The sequence below is a fragment of the Trichosurus vulpecula genome, chromosome 3, assembly GCF_011100635.1.
Source record: "Trichosurus vulpecula isolate mTriVul1 chromosome 3, mTriVul1.pri, whole genome shotgun sequence".
In the NCBI taxonomy this organism is placed as follows: Eukaryota; Metazoa; Chordata; class Mammalia; order Diprotodontia; family Phalangeridae; genus Trichosurus; species Trichosurus vulpecula.
The window spans coordinates 192592183-192600456 of NC_050575.1; positions in this window are offsets into that span (position 1 = coordinate 192592183).

Here is an 8274-nt window from a genome sequence, read left to right on the forward strand (position 1 = left end):
AGCCCATTCAAATCTTAAGCCTTGTAAAGGAAATGAGCCTCTTCCATGGAAAAGATTCCTCAACTTTAATATTACCAGTTCATACAGTAATGATCCAGCCCTGTCTTCCAGATGTCATTTTGTTGCATTATTCAGACGCAATGTGAAAAAGGGTTTTGATCCCCAGCTTATAGCTTTTATAGCCAAGGGAATCCTAAGAACTATGAAACCAACTTAGAGATGGGATGGATTTGAAATACTATGCCCAGGCTATCTGCTACCAGGTTTTAAATACCCCAGGGCAAAGCCTTCTGCTGCTGTTGTTTGTCCTCCCGAACTAAGCACACAGAGGAAATGCTTTCTGGCGTGATGGTGTACTCTCCCTACCAATCAGAGATCTATTACTGCACTGAAGTTACCTTTCAGCCTGTTTTATGGGGGTATGACTTTGACTGTTTTATGATGTATAGCACAAAGAATACCAGCTCTGGAGTCAGGGAACCTGAGTTTGAATCCCACCTCCGACACTGACCTTGGACAAGCCTCTTCATTAAGCCCTCAGACCTGAATTTCCTCATAAAGTGAGGTAGTTAGACTAGATGGATCCTAAGGAAAGATGCAGGCAGGGGGAGCATTTTTAAAGCACCCACTATGTACCAAGTACTGTGCCAAGTTCTTTACAAGTCCAGCCCTCTCTGTACTTATTGCATCACCTACCCATTCTTGTTCAGGGTCTAAAATCCTTTGTTACAGGAGTCAATGGGGAAATCTTTGATTGCATTTAAGGGACTGACTGGATCCAATTCTATAGTTGTTATTTAAGGGAGAAAAAAATCCAGCTTTCTTGCTGTCAGTGCACGTACCTTCCCCCTGCTACTCCTCAGTAAGTCTGGTCTTCAGACCATCAAAGCCCACGTAATGATGTAAGAGGGGAGTTAAGCAATGATTCATCATGCAGGTGTGCAAATGAAATTACCTCTTATTTATTGCTCTTTATGCCTTTTCACTAGAATAGAGAAATACTCAGTTCCAAAGACATATGATTATTTTCAGTATCTACAATATTTTCAAACAACCCATGAGAATTTAATGAAGGGTTGATGTTTTAAAATCTGCTTTGTTGACTTCAGCTGGAGGAAATTTCTTCTTTACTAAAGGACTTCACTTTATTCACAGTTTATGGCAGAACTTAACCAAAATTTCTTTGTTCCAGCTATTAAACCAAAAAATCCAAGCATGCCAACAGCTGAAAGCCAGCCAGATGTTTGTGGCTGTATTAGAATATCTCTTAGCCATCGGTAACTACTTAAATGAGAAGGCTGGGAAAGAGAAAGCCAGAGGATTTCGATTATCTTCTCTTTCTAAAGTAAGTTAAGATTTCACCCTTTGTGACAGGAAATTGATGTAGATCTCCTAGAATCCATTATTATTTTAAAGAGCTTCCTGCTCTTATCTTTTTTGCTGCTGGCACCCAATAGTAAAAAGTTGCTTCTGTGATGAAGTGGGCTAATATTTACTGATTTAAAATAGCTAGTCAAAAAGAATCTTGGAGAATCATTCAAAAAGCCCTCCAGCTCAGTGGGTTAATTGCCATCATTTTATAATCATTAACAACACCAGCTGTAAATCAAGCACCTACTATGGGCCTCAGTGCTAAGCTAGATGCTATAGCTAACATTTATAGGGTACTTTAACATTTGCAAAGCATTGTACATATCTTATCTCATTGAATTCTTACCACAGTCCTGGGAGGTAATTGCTATTCTTATCCTTATTTTATAAATGATATAACTGAGGCTTGGAGAGGTCAAATAACTTGCCTAGGGTCACACCAATCCTGGGCAGGATTTGAAATCAGGTCTTCTCGAGTCCAATTATAGCACACTTACACACTGTACCACCTAGCTGCATTCTATAGGAAATATAATCAAGAGTGAGAAACAATTCCTGCATACAAGGATAATACTCTACAAAGTCTCTTTACTGATGGTTATTTTCTCCACGTCTCTGCCCTTCCCTCCCACCACCACCCCTACCCCCACTGCCTCATCTCCTTGTAGGAGTTTGTGTGCCCTGCCTAGAGTGTGGGCCTTAAACCATCAGCTCTGGTCAGAGTTGTCTTGTTTATATCCTTGAGAGAGGAGGTTTCCTTGAGTTGTCCATCTTCACAGCTAAGGCAGACAAGATAGCTTACTGTTTCTACTTATTCATTAGTCAGACACACTAAGATAAGTCACTGATGATGAAACTTTCTTTGCAGGCTGTTGCCCAACATATTAGCTTTGTAGAGACCCAAGGCTTGGAAAATAAAGGGGAGGGACTAGTTTAAGCTTTTTTAATATCAAGCAAACACCTAGTCCAACTATACACAGGGCCAGTTCCATGTGTATTGTATGTGTGCACACATATATAAAGCTAGTTACATTCAGGCCTTGGAGTTGTCTTTCAAATATGTAATTTATTTAGTTCTTAACCAGTCCCTTAACTCACTTACCTTGTAAATGGCACCTCAGTTGTATTGCCATCCCATCTTTTGAGAGGCAGCCTCTTTACCTGTCTCATCAAGATTTACTGGCAGAAAATGTTGCCACTAAGCAGAGTTTTCCTCCTCATCTCAGCGGTAATGGAATGTGATCTCCTGATCCCAGTCTAAGCACTGAATACAAATTCTCTAAGCTACCTTGAACCCTTAAGAATATTATCAAATTATATCTGGTCTGTAAATAGGACATGCCAGAATTTTTTCCCCCACTGCTTTCTACAGACTTTAATATATGAGTGAGTGATTTATAACACTGGTGACAATTGGGTGACATAGCTTGAAGTTTTTTTTTTTATAACGGCTGTAATACCCCATCTATCATAATGAAAAATGTCTATGAAATTATTTTCTGCCAAAGAATATCTTCCCAGATTCTATTAAGAGCTTGCTATCTGCACGAATACCACATGATGCTGAAGCTCACCATTTTAAATGGGCAGGAGAGGATGCCCCATAGCATTCTCTTTTGGTGTGAGTAAAATTCCAATGTGTTGCCATCCATTAAGGTGCTGTCCTTGTTTTGGTAAACTTCAAAGAGAAAATGTAGGAAGGTTGGAGGATGTTAGGAAGATGAATTCTGTAATAAAAATTAATTTTATCAGGATCATATGGAGCCCAGTTGTTGTGAGGGATCAGATTCCTGTTGAGTTTTCAGTTATGGTCAGGTGAAGCTAGGAACTGTCAACTTCCAACTTTTCCCAATTTCAAAAAAAATCATTGAATTCTTCTGTCCATCACTTGTTATGGTGCTCTGTGTAGTTGTCCCTGCTTCGAGGCAAGGAGAAGAAATTTACCTTGGTTCATGCCCTTGTGGAACAGATCCTCTTACACCAGCCCCATTTGGCCAAGTTTCCTCAAGAACTGACGGAATTTGAAGCTGCTCCTGGAGGTAAAGGGATCAGAAATTCCCATTCCACATGGGAAAAGGGCTTTAACATACATGTACCTTATTAACGCCTGTTTTCATTGCTTTTTAGCTTCTATCAAAGGCCTTAAGGCTGAAGTAGATGGTATGTAAATAGACCTTCTAAAATCACATATACCTTTTTGTACCTACACTGGGCACTCATTTGGAAAGGATTTTTGTTTGTTTGTTTCTCTCCTCCTGGAGTTTTAAGGAGAATGAAATGTTCAAAGTATTGATTTTTTTATAGGGTGTTGCCATGACAATATTTAACCTGGGAGGAATTTAGAAATATGTTTTAAAGAGGATGCTCATCATTTAGAAATGATGTAATTGGAAATACACTACAGATGGCATAAATGCTGTGGTTCTTCCCTCCAAGTTCTCCAACCTTCAGTTTAAATAAGACTGAAGCACTGGCAGTCAGGAGATTGGCTTCCTGTTGCTCTAAAACCTCTTTTCAGCCTCTCTTCTTCAGTTTCTTCATCTGCAAAATGGGTATAATCACATCTGCTCTGTAAAGACCAAAAGAAATACTATATTTGAAAATGCTTTGAAGAGCATTAAGTGTGCTAATTCAAAGGATATTGGTTTAACCCTGTATGGGTAATTAGTGTGGGACTTTTTTTTTTTTTTACTGTTTTCTCTTTTGGAACACTTAGGTAATCAAGTGCCTTTGATGAGTCTGGCCTTTGTTTCTTTGATTAAATTGGGAGTCTTTGGATGAACTGCTTACCTCAAGGGAAAGCCTAGTTCACATAGGTTTGAGTTACATGGTTGTGATGCCCTTTGACCATGAACAGGATATATAAACACAAAGGTTAGCATTTTACTTGGGGCTCTCACTCATTGGAAGAGTGTCGTGTGATTTGACCAGACGAGACTCTGGGTAGCCGTTGTTAAGGAGCCACCTGGCTTTGAAAAGAACCCAGATATTGGTGCTTCTCTGGTAACTATGAATGTTGTGATTTGGTTAGGCAGAAATGTTGATCTGTTTATATTGTCTCTGTTCGTAATTTCTGTTTATATTTGCTCTGAAGTTCAGGGTGCTGGCTTTTCCCCCTGAACTAAGTGAATGATATATGTATGTTTGATTAAAGTTTGATTAAAAAATAAACCCCTTAAAGTTACTTTCCTTAGAAAATCAGGTCAAAGAACCTGAGCTGGCATCTCTTCTGTGTGCTAGTGTTATTGGTCTTACACAGCCATGGTAGTGGCAAGTAACACTGTTGTTACAAACCCCTTCTCCATTAATCAGTTATCCCTTTTCAGTGGATGTACTCATGAACCTGGAATCAGGGAGACCTGAATTAAAATGCGGCCTCAGACATTTACTAGCTGGGTGACCTTGGGCAGGTCACTTAGCCTCTGTTTGCCCCAGATTTTTCAAATGTAAAACAGAGATAATAATAGCATCTACCTCACAGGGTTGTTGTGAGGATCAAATATAATATTTGTAAAGCCCTTAGTATAGTATCTGACACATAATAGGTGCTAAATAAATGCTTTTTTAAATCCATCCACCCATCCAACCATTCATTCTTTTGTTCATTGGGCTGGAGAAAAGGAGGGTCTCATGTTTCAATATGGCCTGGGACAAGAAACTTTCAAAGATGTTACCAAAGGAGCCCAAGATGGAAAGTGGATATGAGGGGGTTGGTATTCAAAGGAAACACCCCACTCCCCCCCCCCCCCGCCCTGCACACATACACACACAAACAAATAGAATAGGAGAAACCAAAGAAGATAATATAGCATTCATACAGAGAGAAACTGCTTCTTGCCCAACAGTTTTGTTTTGAGATTAAATCTCCCTATCTCAACCAGGCTAATGTGCAGCAGCCACCCGTGGGCCTGGCAACACTGGTGATCATAATGGAAGCTTTGTCCCTTTCTGACATTGGCCATCTTGTTTGACCTTTTTTAAGTAGCCTGGTGGTCCCCTTGCTCCCCGAAGCTCACCATGTTGGTGCTGAATTAGTGTGGATACCTAATTTGCTTTAGTCTTACTGGAGTTCAGAACTCCCAAGCTCAAGCAATATGTCAACCTCAGCTTCCCCCAGAACCAGGGCTTAAAGGCATGTGCCAGCACACTTAGCCCTACAGCTGTTTTTTCTGGGATAAGACTGTGATTGCTCCTCTTGGCAAGAATAAAATCATGAGATGAGTGATAGGGCAGGAAGTATGGCTGAAGCCGAGCAGCCAAATGATAAAATCTGTTGGAAGAGGCATCAGCATCTTGATCCAGATTGCTGGTGGTTGCCCTTGAGAAGGAGATAGAGACTAGCTGAGATAATTCAGGTCCTGAGTTCTATGACTAACTGACTCGACATCAAATTACCGGAGGCTATAAGTGGTAAAGCATCTTGGGGAGATTGGCTAATTCTGGCATTTGGGACATTTGTCAGCTCCTGGTGAGAGAGTTGGTAGGCAGATCTGAGTCTAAATACCTGGACTGCATCTTGGATTTTTTTTGGGTTTGGGGCATACCTCTAGATTCATTAAAGGTGATTTGTATGTGGGAGAAATTGCAGACATCTGTCCTTGTGGGAGATGTCCTAAAATAGTTTATTTTATTCCTTTTACTTCTATGGGAATGGATGAAACACTATATGTAGTCAAGTCATGTTTTTGTAGTCAACTTTATTATGCCATGGTCATGTGATTGGGGGCAAATTGAAATGCATCGGAGAAGAGGGCTGAATCTCCCAGTGAGTGGAGCCATGAGCCATAACAATCTAAGTGAATAAATCTATCCAAATAGATACTCGCTTAGTCTAATGAAATGAACATTGCTGTCCAGAAAGTGCAGAGTTAAAGGATAGAAGGCTTTCTCTCTTTGATAACCATCAGGAGCTTAATGTTTCCCCTGTGTTGGGTGAAATGTATAAACTCTCAGGTGAATATGAGACTGCCAACTCTGGGACCTATTCTTTGAAAGGGATCAAGTATATATATATACATATATATATGCACATAACCTACATATATACACACATATATGTGTGTATATATATACACACACACATACATTTGGTGTTTATGGATAGATTTATGGAATTTGATGTATATGGCTTGTAGGCCCAGGTTGTCCTTCTCTAGTCAATGGGCACACTCCAAATGCCAGAGTTCCACGATGTAGCTTAGGTACAGATGTCCACATCAGCTACTTCTACCAAAAGCTAGTAAATATTCTCATTGTTGGTGTTAATATCTGGTGTGTGTGTGTGTGTGTTTGTGTGTGTGTGTGTGTGTGTGTATGTGTGTATAACCAATCATTCTTGTATGGCCAGTACCTAATTTATTGAGGGACTCAAGACCTGAGGCATGTTGGTTCATCTCTGCCTCCTCCATAAGGGCAGCCACCCTCAGTCTAGATTTGGATACTGATTCCTCTTCCAGCTGATCCTGCCTGCTGGCTACTCTGCTCCAGCTATGACCTCAGTCTCTTTTACTTTACTGCTTTACTTATATGTCTGTTCCTGACCAGAGATTCAGTCTCACGATCACAGTCTTATTCTGGAAAAAATGTCTGCAAAGCCCACTAAGGCTCTCTTCATGTGCATGCCATATTATTCTCCTGTGCCTCTCCTTCCCCTTTAAAAGTCTAAATTCAGGTTGCATCCTTGCTCTAGAATGGGGGAATATCATGAATTTTCTTTGATTTTATTAGAGAGACAGACTTTCCAAGCTATTCATAAGGAAAGGGAATATAATAAATATATTTATAAGGAGAGGGAAGATGTAAAAAATAGTGACCATTAGGGGTTGTAAATAGAGTAGAACTAGTTCCGAGGGCATCAGGGGATTTGTCCACTGGCCTGGACAGTGATTTGCATTTTTTTCCCCATTTTTCAAGAATGAGATGGAGAAAGGAGAAATATAAGGGGCTGCAGCCCTCTCTAAACTGCCTGGTGGAAATCTGCCCAGGTTGCTTTGGGACATGATTATGCTATTACCTATAAACTTGTCTGGAGAAGCCAGTGGTGCCAGAGATATTTAGACATAGGGAATTTTGCATCATTATACATTCTGCCAGTCTCAAGTGCTTCTCAAACATCATACTTATCACTGAAATTTTTATTGCCAATAAGACCTTAATTGGAGCATGGCAAAAAAATCTAACCTTTATACAGCACTTTAAGTTTTACAAAGCACTTTACATATATTATCTCATTTGTTTCTCACAACAACCTTACGAGGTGTATGTTGTTATCATATCATATCATTTTACAGAAGAGGAAATGGAGTCTGAGAGAGCTTAAGTGATTTGCCCAGAGTCACACATCTAGTAAGTGTCTGAAGCAGGATTTGAACTGAAGTCTTCCCGACTTCAGGTGTACTTTTGGCATATTGGTTATTAGTCCTTCTTTCAACCTAAGCTGTCTAGTTAGCTGATAAATGGAATTTGAATTTATATTCTTAGTGAAGATGGAGGGGAATAGTGGATAAAATGTTGGACCTGGCATAAGAAAGGTCTGGGTTCAAATCCCACTTCTGCCACTTATTAGATGTGTATCCCTGATGGCTCACAACTTCCCTGGGCCTCAGGGAATTTTTAGACATCTCCCAAGCTCTTGATGGATTGCATCTTCCAATGCTATACCAATGAAATCACAGGTCTTTGATATAAATGACCCAAAAGCACTACAAAATTGAAGAAAACAGAAATTGTGTCAAATACGGTTTTAAATGTATCTTATTGCATTTTAGCTCTTTGAAAATGAACAATTCATCCATGGTGCATATGGTAACTCTGAAACGAGATCATTCAAAGTACGTTAAATGATTACTCAGTGTATCTGAGGAAAAGGAAATTTCCATTAATCAGTATTTTGGTCAACTAAAT